The following is a 17,322-nucleotide window of genomic DNA, read 5'->3' on the forward strand; positions in this document are numbered from 1 at the left end:
ATGTGTGTGTGTGTGTGTGTGTATATATGTGTCTGTATATATGTGTGTGTGTGTGTGTATGTGTGTGTGTGTGTGTGTGTGTGTGAACATATAGGCAAAATTAGACAGGTTAACATGTAAAACCAATGTGCTTAGAAAAGGAGATTTTAATATATTCTTTTATCAAATGCTTAAAATGACTAAGAACCTCTATAGTCTATAAGACCAAAATCTGACCTAGATTTATAATTCTCTACAGGGATTGATGTACATGCCTTGGATCATAGTTTCATCCCTTATTCTACAGAAAGATGGCATAAATTATGTTTTCCACAACAATGATATATTTCAGCATAAAATGCACATTCTTCAAATTTTCCTATCAATTAGCTGAAAGGTCACTAGTCAGCATTACTGATGGTGCCTGAAGCTGATATCACATGACCTTCCTATGATTGGAGTGTGTATATCGCTTTAACCTTGTACTCTAATTGACTTGAAACTTAAGATGCATAGGTTACTTGTGTCAAAATTATTTACTTTTTTTCCCAGTGGTAAAGTAGATTGTTCAAGCTCAGGGGTTTTAAAGAAGGTGAAGAGTGTGAGATATAATGACACTGGAAAACACATGGCTGCTCCTCAAAATAATGGATGGACATACTCCAAGCAAAGCCTTGTATACATTAGTCAACCTGAGCTGACTCAAGGAGGATGTCAGCTCGATGGTTTAGTTCTGGAAAAAGCAGAACGCATTAGTTCTCTAGAAGAACAAATGACTAGAATGAGGATGAATTATAAAAAGAGCTCTATTAGACTGTCTTGCGCAATATGGCTCTAGGAAGTTCCACTATGGATGTCTAATGCTAAAGGAGATAAGAGTTCAACTTCTATGCCTATGAGCTGAATGTTCCAGTAGTCGCAGTATGATCCTGAGGGCCTAGATAATTCTTAGAGAGCAGCTGCCCTTTGTTTGTGATTTCATGGTAACAACAGAAATCACAATAGGTCTATACTCACCACAAAACCCAAAAGCAAGCAGGCAAGCAACAGTGATGTTAATAAGGCCCTAATTGCTGCACTCTCTAGAGCAGGGTTATCACCCCACTTTTTACTACTCCTAGGATTACCCTCTCCAGCCAGCCTGGAGGCACATCTCATATTTGATTCTAGATCCAAACAAATTGAGGAAACATAGAGTGCATGGCTGTAGAAGATTAATACAGAAGAATGCTTTTTTGTTTTTTTTATTGATTTATGTTTTATTGCATTATGATGAGAAAAGATACATGATTTCAGTTCATCTGAATTTGTTAACATTTAAAAATATATTTTAAGTAAATAGAATTAAATCACATTCTTGTTTCCCTTTTGTACCCCAACTCCTCCCAAAGTCCCCCTTCAATACCTGAAATATCTTTTTTGTCATATTCTTTGAAATTTATAAAATATTATAACAATAAAAATGAGTATTTTAAAAGTTGTTTGATATAAAACAACAATCAATTTAACAGTCTTATGTAGATGCTTGTCTACAGCAATACTGAAAATACATACGTTTTTCTCAATATAAATTTTAAATAACTCCAAACATATTAACTGTACACTTCAAAATAATACATCACTACTAGTATTTTTAAATCAACATAAATATATAAAGTATTTTTGTTTGTTTGTTTGTTTTGTATTTAGTAGAGCTTAAAATCTTGGCTCTTACTGTGATACAAGCCCAAAATAAGAACAATTTTTAGACACTGGAGTTCATTGTAATAAGGCTGTACTTCAATGACCCTCACATCACCAAAGGATTTTACCTCCACCGTAGCTAAGCTGAGAGTTGACAGTTCTGCTGTGCGAAGGAATGAACTGTAGGCACGATTTTTGGATACAGACTTCCTGCTATGGTCAAAGCTATTTGAGTTGAGTAAGTAACTTTATTCTCAGCCCACAGAGAACAGGTTACATTCATTTAAGAAATGGTGTGTGTATTAAGATGGTCTATCCATAAAGTCATTCACCAACCATTTCAATAAACAATGCTTGGAAGGTGGCACAGACGTTAGGTGAGAGTAAGAATCTGGTTCCTTAGCTGTGATAATTTGGAAAAGCATTCATCTCAGAGAAAGAGTAACTTATAAAGTCCTCTTCTTCAAACTTGATACAATAGTTACAAACATCAAGCAAAGCAGTCAGTTTCACTCTTTCTTGTTCTCTTACAAGCCACTTCCCAAGTTAATTGTCTATGTTTCTTTTGGCTGTATAAATACTTTTGAAATATGTAAGCTGTTCTGAAAACCATAGTATAGTGTAAAAACATGAAATAAGCAATCCTACCTTGGGCGCCAGAAGAATGTTAAGAAGTCACTTTGTTCACTGAACTATTGTGCATACCAAATATGTCCAATTAGGGAAATGATTGAAGAAGCTAAGGAGGAGGGTGACTCCATAGGAAGACCAGCAGTCTCAACTAACCTAGACCTCCAAGATCTCTCAAACACTGAACCACCAACCAGGCAGTCTACACTAGCTTGTAAGTGGTCCCCAACACATACAGCAGAAGACTGCCTGGTCTGGCCTCAGTGAGAGAAGATATACCTAACCCTTAAGAGACTTCAGGCCCCATGGAGTAGGGAAGCCTGGTGGGGCATGGGGAGATGGAGAGTGGAGACATCCTCTTAGAGACATGGAAGGAAGGAAGTGAATATGGAACTGTAGCAGGGTAGACCAGGAGGAGGTAATAAAATAAAATAAAAATGTTTTCTATTGTCATGAAAGTTGTGCATTCTATCTTTATTCCTTCAGTAACATTTAGCATGTTCAGTGTCTGAGAGATCTCGGAGGTCTGGGTTAGTTGAGACTATTGGTCTTCCTATGGAGCCACCCTCCTCCTTAGACATAGAGGTTGGGTCTTATGGTTGGGTCCATTTGTTAGGTGTAAGTATCTGTCTCAGTCAGCTGATTGTTGGCCTCTCAGAGACCAGCTAGGCTCCTGTCTGTAAGCACACCAGGCCTTGGAGACACTCCTTGGTTTGGATCCCAATTTGGGCAGCTCAATGGACCTCCTTTTCCTCAGTCTCTTCTTTATTTTTATCTCTGTAGTTCTTTTAGACATGAGCAAGGCTACGTCAGTGGTCTTAACTGTGGGATGGCAGCTACATTCCTCCACTTAATGCCCTTTCTTTCTACTGGAGTTAAATTCCATATGTTCCCTCCCGCACTGTTGGGCATTTCATTTTTAACTGGTTAACTTTAACCACTGTAGTATTGCAGCTAGAGCATTGTTTATGAGAACCTTAGTGTTGTTTTCAATTGAACATTTTGTACCAGCCATTTCCTTTAAGAAATGAGTTTCAAATAATGAAAAAAAAAAATCAAGCAGGAAGTCAATGTTTTTCAATAAAGATTTTAACTAAGCTTTATATGTAGAGTGGGCAGAGCCAATATAAATCAAAGATTAGTGCTCATATGTATATTTGCTGAGATTTTGTAAAGATCACAGGCATACCAGAAATCATTCAAAATTTGTTTAGATGCTGATTTCTGAAGCTAAAAAGGCTAAAAGAAATTAAGTGAAAGATACTGATCAAGTATTCATAGCTACTTCAAGATCAAGCCATCCGAAAGCATTACCATTAGGGTAAAGGTTGTTGGTATTTGCGCATTTGTTCATATCCTTTGCAGATGTGTTAATGATAAAGAGCATGTATAATATTTCCCTTTATATCCTTTGTCTAGAAATACACTGATATTATATTATCTAATTAATAAATTATGATTAGTTTCTGTGTAAAGAAATCATGTGTAAGTTTTTCTGGGACTCAACGATGTTCCAGGATAAGAGATTTTCCACTCCTAAGGCCAGAAGTTTTGTGGAAAATCAGCACAAGTTCATGACCCTTATCAGCTATGATAATTTTGTTTTGGCTAGTTATTTGAAATAAGGTCTTACTCTGTTACCTGGGGTAGTCTTGAACACTGTATCATTCTGCATCGGTTTTTGTCATAGTAGGACAGCAGACATGTACCATTTCTGCATAATTAGAATTTTTGACTAAAATAAGTAGATGAGCATTTTGAACAATTGCCTAGAAACACACCTAATGATAACCACTTTAAAAAATATGCATTCTATTGAAATACATATTTTAAATTTGAAAAAGGAATTTTCAAGCAAAGCATACTCATGAGTTGAAATATCTGCTTCTACTGTTAGATTTTTCATTTTGTTGAGAGATTTCTCAGCCAGATAGTATTCTGAAGAGTTTACAGGTATTATATTTAAGAGTACATTTTAGAAGAATACATTGTCAGAGGAAGCCAAGGTGCTTTGGCTAAGATACTTCTTTGAGGTTTTCAGCCTCGTAAATGATAAAGCTAGGCATTAAATTTTAATCTGTGTGACTTCCGGCTTTGGGTCTGTCTAGCTCACCTGGTCTGCTAGCGTCTAAGAGTTGGATATGTTAAGCAAGCTTAAACTGGCACATCCTTGATGCTGCAAGAAAATTGGATGACTTTTCAAAGTGGCATATAGATATAGAGGAGGGTCACATTATGCCTAAGATCTGTGCATACTCTACATCATAGCAAATGTGTTGTAGGTAGTGATTCATAGGATTCTGCTGACTGTTACCAACACAAGTATGTGCTTCTACATGTCACTGGCTATTATTGCATTAAATATGGAGCTCAGATTTAAAATGTCGGATTCAGTTTTAATTTTTAGCAGCCCAGTTATATTCATTCCAAAATGTGTCTCATTAATTGGTTTAATTATGGCTCATTGCCTTTTATTCACATTAATTTCCCCATTGCATTTTACTAATTTCTCCACAGACATGTAAGCTTCCAAACTCTCAGCTTTGCTGTCCAACATTATTTCTTCAGACTTTGGTTCATTTTTGAAAAAAACAAACAAAAACAAAAACACTAAATAAAACAAGGGACATGTTAGATTATGTAGCTCAAATATCTCCCTGATTGTTTGACCCCAGTATTCTTTCATTCTTGCCTGTACTCATTTAGCCTAGACTGATAATAAGCAACTATAAATTACTCAACTCTCAAATTGAGCTTGCTCAAAAAAAAAAGATTTAATTTAATTGTTTTATTTATTTCCATTAATTCCCACTTTGAGGGAGCAAAAATTAAGATGAAATATATGCCACGGCTGGCCCAGTCTCTAAGAGGATTTTTATTAGAAGTACACATAAGGAGATCGGGTATTGAAAGAAATTAATGAAAATAATTAATTCATGTTTTTCTAGGGAGGAGTGTGTTTATTTTCTCTCTGTGAATTGAGAGAATTTGAGTTAATCATTGTAAGTTTAGCATGTATCATCACATCACACATTCAAGAATAAAGTCTCTGTTCAAGTTACTGTACAAGGCTATACATTGAGTAGGACAGAGGGAGTGGAGGAGGAAGAGGGAGAAAGGAAAAGAGAAGAAAGAGATGGGGAGAGGGAGGAAGAGTGGGGGAGAGAGACAAAGAAAAATAGAGCTTCAATTCACTAGTAGAATTTATGTTTTTGGTATAGGGAGATAGTCTGAGAAATACATGTACAGTTAATAGAATTAGTACTATTGGGAGCTACAGTAAGAGAAACCAACAGGGTATTGAGAGCAGATATATAAAACATTTTAAGAAAAGTGATTTTTTTTCTCTTCTTTACATCAAAAGTATGGTGATAAAAAGTGTGTGTTTCTACCTAGCTAGCGTACACTTTACATTTTGGTTACTTTCTCCTTGGGCTAGTGATTCTCTGTCAGAATCAGGGAAGGGTATGAATACAGAAGAGAGGCCATTTTCCTTTTTGCTGGAATCTAAGTAAGTAGAGGCTTTAGCAAGGTCTGCTGATAATCAAATCCAACCTAAAAGCAAGAAGGCATCATTTTAAATTGGTTTTGATTTTCTGATCAGTAAACGCTATGCTTGTACTTCATCTGAGCACCCTTTGGCTAACCAGAGAGGAAATCTCTAGTGCTATTTAATGTTACGTGTATATAACAGCTTTTCCGAGAGTGTTCAATGATTTGAAAGTTTTGTTTCTGTGAACCAGCCATGGAAACTACATTCCACGTGTTTATAATCGAGAAAGCTATACTTCAACAAATTCAATCTACCAAACTGCTAAGGAATACCTTAAAATGCCGCAGTTCAATGTTAAGTTTAATTCTATTCTGGTAGCTTGCTGGCATTAATAAAATAATGAGTTCTTCTGGAATAACTGAAAGTTAATTGTCTAAGAATGAAATTATTTAATGTATGCTCAATTTTATAAAACAGTAGGTGCCAAACTATTATGGAAGAGGAATATAATCCTTAAGGACAAAGAAATAAACATTTTAAAAGCAAAGTTCACAGTTGTCAAATGCTAAAAACAGCTGATATGAGCCTGGAATAATGAAGAACTTGAGACTGACAATATTCTGTTGAAAAGAGCGATATGGTATTTAATGAAAACAGTAGCAAAATTGGTTCATAGTGCATTTGTTTTGCTTGGAGTCTCATGTTAAAATTTAGAAGGCCCTTCAAAGCAGAATATAATGATACTCAGGCCAGCGATTCAACATTTACATAAAAAATAAAAATTGTTATTAAATTGTTTTCTCATTTGTTTACTTTTCATTAAAATGTATCCTTTAGCAAAACAAAATAGGACAATTTCATAATCTGAAAGAAGACTTTCATCCTCATTTTATATCTGTGGTGGCCAGAGCAGGGAGGAGTACAGGTTTATTTCATTTTACAGTTGCAAACTTTGGGCCACCAATGGGAGCCACAACAGCAGGGGCTTCAGACAATTGATAATCTGCCATCCACAGTGAAGAGCAGGGCGAAACAAATGTGGGCGGGAGTTAGCATTCCTTGTATTCCTTTGAGAATCCAAACACCATAGACTTGTACTGTTCACTTTCATGAAATTTAGTAATGAATCAGTGCATGTACTAATCACAATGCATGCTTTTGTAATTCTACAAACTTCTAAGTCTTAACTTAAAGAAGTATCTCTCCATAAAATTACACAGCTATTGGAAAAACCTACGACCCATTACAGGGGAAACATGAAGTTTTATGGTTGAAAAAGATTAGCATGCTTGTGTTCATTCTCTGGAGTTTTATAGAAAAAAAAAAAACTAGGAGACTCTGAAAAGCCATGAGATTCATTTTTTCTCTCCTTCCTAGAAAGCTACTTTTCCTTTTATCGCCCCAGCTCTTGATTTCTCTTTTCTGTGACAACTCATGGTCAAGGGGTAACTTTTTATTCTCTCCATGAATCACATTCCTGACTATAACAATTTCTGAAGATTGGCTCCCTTAAAAATACACAGTTTATATCCGAATGTGATGCCTTGTGATCCCCCAGAGAAGACCTCAGTATTGCCCTGTGCCCTAGTCAGAATTACTCTATCCCTCTTCTGTACTGTGGTAACATGTGGATTTACTTTATTATTGTTTAGATTTTCTTCAGCTGCTTCTCTGCTAAACTTCAGGGAGACTGTTTGAAGGGTAGAGATGCCATATATAGAGATATTTTAAAGGTACTTAAAGTAACTACATTTTCCTTTATGTGTATTCTGTATCACATATTTCCTGAAAACCTTTCCTGCTGCTAATGTCTATCAGTTTGACTGTCCCATTGATCTGCACAATTATGTGAAAAGGCATTAAGACCCTCATTTCATAAATTAACTAAATGATAATTAAGGAGTTTGAACCTAGGTTACAAAAAAAGTCATGGATAGAGCAAGAGGTTTTTTAAAATTAAATATAGGGTGAACATTTGTGGAGATGAAAATGCATAAAAGTTAGGGTTAAAATTTTAACAAATAAGGAGTTCCCAAATATGTGCCTAGGCTGTACAGGCAGTCAGAAACTTAGGATTAAGCTCACATGTAGTCTTTGGAGAAAGTGCGCCACTAATTGCTGTCTAGAACACATTGGGATGCTTGATAATTAGAAAGTGTTTTGAAGAATACAGAATTGATGTTTTAACTGTAGTTAGGATTGTGTTCATGTAGAATGTAGTGTTGGAAAGATAAAAGTTTTCATGAAAAATAATAATCACAAATGAAACAAAGTAATAAAATAGTACATAGAATTCTCATGGGAAATACACACAAGATTTTAAAATAGTCAATTTAAAGCATGTGCATCAAAAAGGTATAGGAATTTCATTGTGTGGGGAGAATTATGACGAGTGATCTTTCCTATGCCTCATTTTCTACATGTTTATCAGAGTGTGAATCATCAAGATACTACTCCCTCCGCCTCACAAACTGAAACATGTGATATGTGCAAAGAGGCAGTATTTGGGGGACTAAAAGTACTATATACACTTTAGTTTTTACTGTATAATCATGAACACAAATTATCCAAACTCACAAGGAGATCAAGAATGTATCTATATTCAGAGATGGCATTCTCACAGGAAATTTTACTACCGAAGTTTATTGAAGTTGAGAGCCTTTGCACGTAACAGAGTGCTGCACTGTGTGACGGGGGGAGCATCAGAACTGTCTCTGCTGCGAACAAAGAGCTGGAGGCTTCAGGACAAGCCTACCTGTGGCCGGTCCTCTCCCGATCCAGCCAGTTTCTTCTTTCTCTCTCAGACCTGGAATGTTTTCCCAATAAGTTATATGGTCACTCCACCAAATGCCATTCTGTCTTTCACTCCTTAATTCTGTCTGAGTTTTCCAGGTTAGGTACCCTATAATGTTTCAATACATTTCTCTTCCATAATGGAATTTCTATGAGGAAAACTATATGAGCTCTGGATAAATTGCAAGGAAATGAAGGCTGTGTAAGGTGTAATCAATGTGTTACTTAACAAGCAAAATATGTATTCACATCAAATGTGAAGCAAATATTTCTTTAGGTTTTGAAGGGCTTAATGAAGTATGCAGTGGTGACATATAAATAAAGGAGGACTCGAGGGAAAAGCGGTCCTCAGAGAATGTGGAGAGGATGGAGAAGAGAAGTTAACAGAAGGCATGTGGCATATTTGAATAGGATGACTGTCTAGAAGAGAATGTTTAGTACAGGAGAACAAGTAAGAACAAAGTGTTGTGGAGTACCATAATGAAACTCAGGATAGTGCGTGGTAGTATACTAACTTAAAACAACAGTTAAAAAAGCTGAAGAAAAAGTGCCCAGCTGTGAATGCTTATGTCAACACAACATGACATTGACTATTTTATGAAGTAGAAAATTGCTCCACATTCAAATTCTAAAATTAAATTAAAAAAACTCTTTTTTTCTGCTGTCTGTAATAAAACAGTACATTGATAAACATGAACTGCAGAAAAACCCAAATAGAGTTAGCATTTAATAATTTGATACTTTATATGCCCAACAAGTTTGAATAAAAATAGGCAGTATGGAAGAATATACTCTTCTCCAACCAAAATTCATCCTAAAACTGGAAGGAATTTAGTAATGTGTTGTGGCTCATCTATCTGCTAAGAATCTGGGTCTTGTATCCTCAAAGAAAGCTTCTAAGCCTTTAGATAATGAACAGATCAGAATAAAATTGGTAAAAGAAAACCTAACATCCTATAATCCCCTATAGAATCTACTACTATATAATACTATGTAGTCTACTACTCTTTCTATAATACTACTAAATACATGTAGAGGGTCTTGGGAAACAACTAAGGGTAAATTGTATACTTTGCTCCATGAGAATCAGAGTGAAGATCCCTAGACCTATGTAAAAGTGGGTGGATGCCGGGCAGTGGTGGCTCATACCTTTAATCCCAGCACTTGGGAGGCAGAGGCAGGCAGATTTCTGAGTTCCAGGCCAGCCTGGTCTACAGAGTGAGTTCCAGGACAGCCACCTAGGGCCTGGAGGCAGAAGCAGGGGCAGAAAATCTCTGGAGTCAGGGTGTTGAACATTGAACTCAGGACTCACCAAGAGATCCTGCCTCAGAAAATAAAGTATAGAATGACCAAGAAAGGCACCCAACATCAATTTTGAACTGTCATGTGCACTTATACACACGTGAGCTAACACACATGAGAGCATACATACACATACCAATGTACACAGTACCTACGTATATCTGCAAGATACAAAGAAAAATTATACGTCCTTACTTTGCAGCAAGAGATCAAACACAAGAGCTTGTATATATGCTTAGCATATATACAAGCTCGGGTAGTACTATGTCCAATTTCCTGAGGAACCACCAAACTGATTTCCAGAGTGGTTGTACCAGCTTGTAATCCTATCAGCAATGGAGGAGTGTTCCTCTTTCTCCACATTCACACCAGCATCTATTGTTGCCTGAGTTTTTGATCTTAGCCATTCTGGTGTGAGGTGGAATCTCGTGGTTGTTTGATTTGCATTTCCCTGATGACTGACGATGTTGAACAAGTTGAAATTAAATTGGCCCTTTTATTATAAATGAGAGTAGGAGTAAAAATAAATATTATTACTGATATTTGATAAAAATATTTGTATATTGAAAGGTTAGTGTAACTGAATATTGACTATGATATATATTTATAAAAAGATATTTTAACAGAAATATGAGAAAAGTTCTCTCAGATAATAGTCTCTTAAAGCATATAAAATTGAAGTTCTAAAAGAGGGTCTTTACAGAAATATCTATTAGTACTGTATTTATTCATTGTCTTCATTATCATTATTATTACCATTATCATTATTATTAGTGTGTATATGCATATGTGTTGTTTCTGTATGTAAATGAGTAGATATTACAGGATAACTTTCTGGATTCTTCTCTCCTTCCACCCTGGGTGGCAGAGTTGAACCTAGATCATCCATCAGGCTTTAGGAGCAAGTGCCTTTGTCCATGGAGGCACCTCACAAACACAAGATTTTTAGTTTTCTAATGATTATGATTTACATGGTTATGATTATCTGCTTTTACATGCATCAACTGGAGGAGCATAAAGAAAGAATCCATTGCTTTCTCTTGTTCCCTGACTGATATCATATGTCAAATGTGCTCACATTGCTTGTCCAAAAGATTTAATGACACTATAAAATAAAATTATAAGGAGCTTGTATTAATTAGTGAGCAAAGTGTCCAAAAGAATCAACAACATGGTTATGGTTATCAAGCTCATTCTTCTCACAGGAGGAACACTTCAAAAGTGGAATTCCAGACAACTTGATTGTCTTGACTATAGCCTGGTGGATGCTCAGAGCCAAGCCTTCTCGCCATAACCCCCTTTATTAGCTCCCAACTACTGACGTCTCTGACAAAATACAACCTGAACTCTGGCAGTAGGAGGAAGTCAGTGATAAATTCATGCCTTTCTGGTAGAAACCCTCCCATAGCTACACAGTCATGCCTGAAGATCCAAGCCTGCTAGGACTCCTAGTGCTCTGTCCTCTTGAAATCGAAGGACAGGCAGAGAACAATCACATCTGCTTTCTGGCAGAGGAAATGGTGGTGGTTTCTAGTATCCCCAAATACTCTTTTCCTGCATTGTTTATGGATCAAAATAGATTCTGAGAATTGGAACATTCCATCTTTCTGTCCATTTCAATGTCCCAAGAGAAATTATGAGACTTTCCTTATTGTAAAATAATAAATTAGGATGAAGGTTCCCCACCCCTTTGAGGAGGGACAGGCTGAGAGTGTGTTGATGCACACATTATTGGTGCTCCCGAGGAATGTAGGCAGCCTGATAGCAGACACAATTGCTGAGTCAAAATTTATAGACAAGAATAGTGTTTTATTAGGCACAGAAAAATTACACTCCCAGATTTTATGTTCCTTTTTCACAGCCATGGGGAGGGCACTGTCATTCTCCTTTCTTCTCAATTCACTCAGTCAGGGTGATGTGCAGCTTACCATGGGACATTTGGATTGAAGTCAGGAATTTTTAAGAGTGAACGTCTGAAATAGAATATTGAAACTTCCAGAAGTAGTCTGTGTATCTCAGTGGCCTACAGCCAGAGGGTTCAAATTTATCTCTTTCCTTAAAGACTCTGTGCTTCTTTTTATTCGGTCATAATGGCAACGTTGATCCTATCAAGATTTTTGGTTCCAGAACAACGTGTTCACCCAAAAGTGTGGATTTCTTCACTCAGTTCTGTTACTCTGGCTTTTCTGACTAATAAAGCTGGGTTCTTAGTCAAGTCTTGCATTATATTGTATGGCTTTCCTTTTAGGGGCAGTGTTACAGAATTTTTAATGGGCATATTTAAAGGAGTGTAAAAGTAGTAACTAACATGTTCATTGTAAAGGTACTATGCAAAGCACTAAACCAATGCTTCACCTACATTGTCTCATTCCTCAAAGGTTCTAGGAAAGACAGATTATACAGTCATTGTTTTCACAAAACTGCATCTCCCTGATTAACTGTTAATGGTCAGTAATCACTGGAACTTGCAAAGCAAAAAAAAAAAAAAAAAATCTTAGGTTTGCAAAGTAATTTTAAGATGCATTCTTTTTTTTTTTTTGAAACAGGGTTTCTCTGTATAGCCTTCCTATAGTCCTGGAACTCACTCTGTAGACCAGGCTGGCCTCAAACTCAGAAATCCGCCTGCCTCTGCCTCTCATTTCTTCAGGCTATGCTAGCATGCCACTGCCAAGCAGGATTCTATACATTGTGCATTTAGTGAAGAAATATGCTATAATTCATACATTTTATAATCATTTATCCTCAAGGCTACAAAAGTGATAAATCTACTTAGGTATAATACAATAATGAATATGTTCTTTCTTTTCTAAAGTAGAAATATATATTTTTTTAGGATGGGGAGACAATTCAGCTGAGAAAGTTCTTTGGTGAGCATGAGGACCTGAGTTTAACCCCTAAACCTACTTAAAAGTATCATGCGTGCTGGCACACTCCTGTCATCCTAGTACCAAGATGGTATAGAAAGGTGAATCCCTGCAGCTCCCTGACCTAGCCAGACAAGCCTGTTTGATGGGTTCTAGGCTAGTGAGTCCCATGTCTCAAAACCCAAAATAGACAGCTCCAGAGGAACAATATCTATGGTTGTCCTCTGACCTCCACTTCTATGTGTATACCTATATATGTACATCTAGAAACACATGTAAATATTATGTAACAATTTACTTATGTATATGTAGTTTGAAGAAATGTAATAAAACTTTTAACTGAGATCAAACTATTTCTCAATAAATACACTTCAGCTTCTGGTTCTCATTAAGCCATGAAAAGCTAAGATAGTTCCTTCCAAATTGAAAATATTTCATAAATAAAGTTATAAATTTCTAAAACACCTTTCCAGAGTATACTTACTTGAAAAGTAATATTTCAGATAAATCACCAAAAAAAAAGTTTTCTTCATAATGCTGAAGTAACCAACTTAATTTTCAATGGTAACTGCAACAAGTAAACTCAAATTTTATGTTCATATTTCTAATTTTAAAACACTCATCAGGGGCTGGAGAGATGGTTCAGCGGTTATGAACGCCGACTGCTCTCCCAAAGGTCATGAGTTTAAATCCCAGCAACCATATGCTGGATCGCAACCATCCGAAATAAGATCTGACGCCCTCTTCTACAGTGTACTTACATATAATAAATATACTACATCTTAAAAAAAAAAACTTTCATCAGATAATAAATTTCCTGTCCTCCAGCTGTATGCTGTGACCTTGAATATGGACTGGAGTGGAGTGAAGGATGTTCTAGGATCAAGAGGCAGTCTTCCTGGAGGAACAATTAAGGCGTTCTTATAGAAGACAAGAGTGTGGGTCCTTCAGAGCCGGGGGAAGCAACGAAAGTAGTCCGGTTGCTAGAGACCTCAGAAGGAAGTTTATGAAAGAGTATGAAAAACATCAGTGAAAACATACGTTATTACTTTAGAGGAGTGTTTTAGAGTTTAAGTCTCATCTAAGTTCCAACATAAACATTAGTGCAACCCCAGAAACTCTTCTTCCTGTAGATAACTGTATTGTCAGGAGTCCAAAGCCCTTAATTGTTTGATCTCATTTGGTAGTAGATAGTAATTCTTGAGATTCAAAAGTAGAAATATATGCAACTTTTATTTCATTAGTACAATAGCTTATACTTCACATTAGACTAAAAAAGTATAGCATACTTTTGTACATTTAATCCTTATGGATGCTTAAGGTTGTTTCTTTCTTGTGTGTGTGTGTGTGTGTGTGTACATGTGTGTGTAAAATTGTGTGTAGATAGGTGTGTGTATACAATTGTGTGTGTGTACAGGTATGTGTGACGTGTAGCTGTTACTGCACATGTGTGCATATGCATATAGAAGGCAGAAGACAATTTCAACATTGCTTTGTCTTGTATTGTCCTGAAATGTTGCCAAGAGACCTAAACTGGCTGGCCAGGGCATCCAGAAATCCCCTCATCTCCACCTCTCCTGTCACCAGGACTGAAATTTCAGGCATGTGCTTCCACACTGAGCACACATGGGCTCTGGGAGTTCAACTTGAGTCATAAAGCTTGGGAGCTGTAGTGACTGATGTGCTCCCTGGTTTCTAACTTTAACTTAGTGTTTCTTAAATCATTACTTTCCCAACTCTCCAGCAACATAATACATGCCTTTCCTGTCTTGGAAGAGGATTAGTTTTAATTTTTCAGTGATTGTTCTTAATCTGGTGTAGCTGGTGTTGTTTGTTTGTTTGTCTGTTTTAACAGTCCAGCTTTGAGTTGATATTTACTTCGTTCTCTTTTAAAACAGACCCCAAGACATGAAGAAGTCAATGACTGAGTGTTTCAAATATTGACTTTCTTGGACTCTGTTTTCTCCTTACCTTTATAAATCAGTACCAATTTACATAGTTTGACAGTACTGAAGGCTGTCTTATCTTATTTTTTACTAAAAACATTCAATTTTCCTCATAATATATAATATTAGTTATGGTTACTCATAGTTCATTTATTTATTAGCTCTGAAATTTCCTATCTTAGTATTTAAAATTCAAATCCAACTAAAAACTAAAATTAAAGCATACTCATATAATACTTTTATCACATGACTACAAACATTGTTTCCTATAAGCCATTTGATGTGACAGGCCTGGTGGTTACTGTCTATAACCACAACACTTGGGGAGGCCGAGGTGGAAGGAGAGCAAGTTTAAGGCCAGCTTGGGATACAGAAGCAAAAATTTGCTTCCAAAGAAAGAGAGAGGAACTATTTAAATAAAAGCACAGCACTGGTACTGAAGTTCATTTGGTATCTTGAAAGATGGGGGCAAGTTTTAGGGATAAGAACAGCATGCTTTTTGCTAAGTAAAAATTATTATCCAGCTGAAGTAGAATACTAATTAAATGTACCAATAAATATTAATTCTCAACATAAAACATACCGTGGCAGCCTCAGTGGCATTCTCATTAAAACAGGAAATAAACCAAGACTGTGAGACCTGATACTACATGACATTTCTAGTTAGTCCACAGTGAAAAGCACATAAACAAGAGATATGATTATTAGAAAGAGAAACAAGTTGTAATTTGTAAGTAAAGGACCCATTTATTAAACAATTACACAAATCACTAGCTCTCTAGATCAGAAATAGCCACTGAGACAATGCAATTCTAAAACCTAAATAAAAGCAAAACTAGACAAAATAGTCTCTGACAAACCTAATATGTAGAATCTACATAAAGGAAACAATAAACCTTTGATGAGGTGCTTAGACTGGCCCTTGAATACACTCTAATGTCTGGAAAGCTAGAATATATTAAGTCTTCAATTATTTCCACATCAATTCTGTCAAATGCACATGGAAGCTATTATTTGAAACATCAAAGTGTGATTATAAAAATAACAGCAAAGAAGAAATTAAACTGTCCAGGAAAAGCATTGAAAATAAGATCATGATAAGAAATGTAAGCAGTAGACAAGCTCTGCACATGACTCTGTACATGACATGTCATCTATTTTAAAGAAATATATACTTTTAAAATGCTGGTCTCAATTCCTGGTTTATAACAGAATAAACTCAATTATAGAGAAATAACCTGTACAGAAAAATTAAAATATTGAGGTACTCAGTATAGAAAATCATATATTGCTCTGTGGAATTCATGTCTTATATTAAACAGCAAATTACAGATAGGTGAAATACCAGTTTTCAAGTCCTAGTTCATATCAATGCAAAAATTATTGAATAAATTAGGTAAAATATTAGTCATATATTTAATCACATGCCATATAGCAATTTGCCTCAATTCAGAGGGGTACAGCATATATTTATAATGGTAGAATTTCATCAAGAGTTCAGTTGAGCACTTGCATATATCTAGGTGAGTTCCCAAAACTGAAAAACACACAAACAGAACACAATTTAAAGTAGAGACAATGACAGAGGTATTTTCACCTATACTTGAAATAATTTTTATGAAGTCATATAATGAAATGTATTCTGTTATTAACAATTATTTCTTAAGAAATTGTTATAGTCATGAAAATAATGCCTTCATTGTTCCATGAGAAAAAAAGTGAGGATATCAGTAAGATGCCTTAAACACTAAGTACAAAATTAACTATGTTAGCTATAGGACATGTTCACTCTCATTTTCTCTGTAAATTTGTTGTTTTATTGTGCTTTGTTTTGTTTTGTTTTGACATAGTCTCACCATGTATATAAAGCGCTGGCTGCCCTGGACCTCTCTGTGTAGACCAGGCTGTCCTAGAAATCACAATCACCTTCTGCCTCTGCTTCCCAAGTGCAGAGACTAAGAGCACGCACCACCACACCCTCCCCGTTTTCTGTAAAGTTTTAGTGAAATGGCTATTCAAGAGACTTCATAGAATGCTTATGAGATAATACATGTAATTTACATTTTAAAGTGCTTATTGGACAAGGTTTTTGAATTTAGGTTCTCAATTGGGAAGGGAGAGGGACATGGCATCAACTACTCAGTGGACTGCAACATTAAAACGGAAGAAAAATTACTATGAGATAGAAAACATGTCTATGTGTCATGCAATTTGAGGGAAGAAAGAAAAGCTCAAAAATTTTTGAAAAAATCTAGCTTGAGAAATATGCACAGAAATGATTTTAAATATATTTCTCCTGATGTTTAATTAAGTTTGAATGCCTCATATTTGTACATGTGTGTGCATGTAACAGGTTTATGTGAGCTTTCTCCTTCAGTGGCTGTCTGCCTTGTATTTAGAGAGATAGGCATTGTTACTGAACCTGAATGTCATTGTTCTGCTAGACTGGCTTAGCAATGAGTTCTGGAGATCTGCCTGTCTCTGCCCCCATCCTCCTTGGAGCAATTCATTTTGACAGAAATGAAGATTTCTGATTGTCCATACCTTACATTTGTAACACATCCACATGCAACTGAATACCTACCTTAAATCCATTAAGAAATTCTCTCTCTCTCTCTCTCTCTCTCTCTCT

At 36.0% G+C, this 17,322-nt stretch overlaps 1 protein-coding gene across 2 annotated transcripts in view; it reads left to right on the top strand.

The window, feature by feature from the left end:
* Plxdc2 (plexin domain containing 2) overlaps positions 1-17,322 on the top strand; it is a 390,910-nt gene that overhangs the window by 311,952 nt on the left and 61,636 nt on the right. The gene's annotated exons all lie outside the window — the stretch shown is intronic.

Source organism: Mastomys coucha, unplaced genomic scaffold, assembly GCF_008632895.1.
Source record: "Mastomys coucha isolate ucsf_1 unplaced genomic scaffold, UCSF_Mcou_1 pScaffold15, whole genome shotgun sequence".
Classification (NCBI taxonomy): domain Eukaryota; kingdom Metazoa; phylum Chordata; class Mammalia; order Rodentia; family Muridae; genus Mastomys; species Mastomys coucha.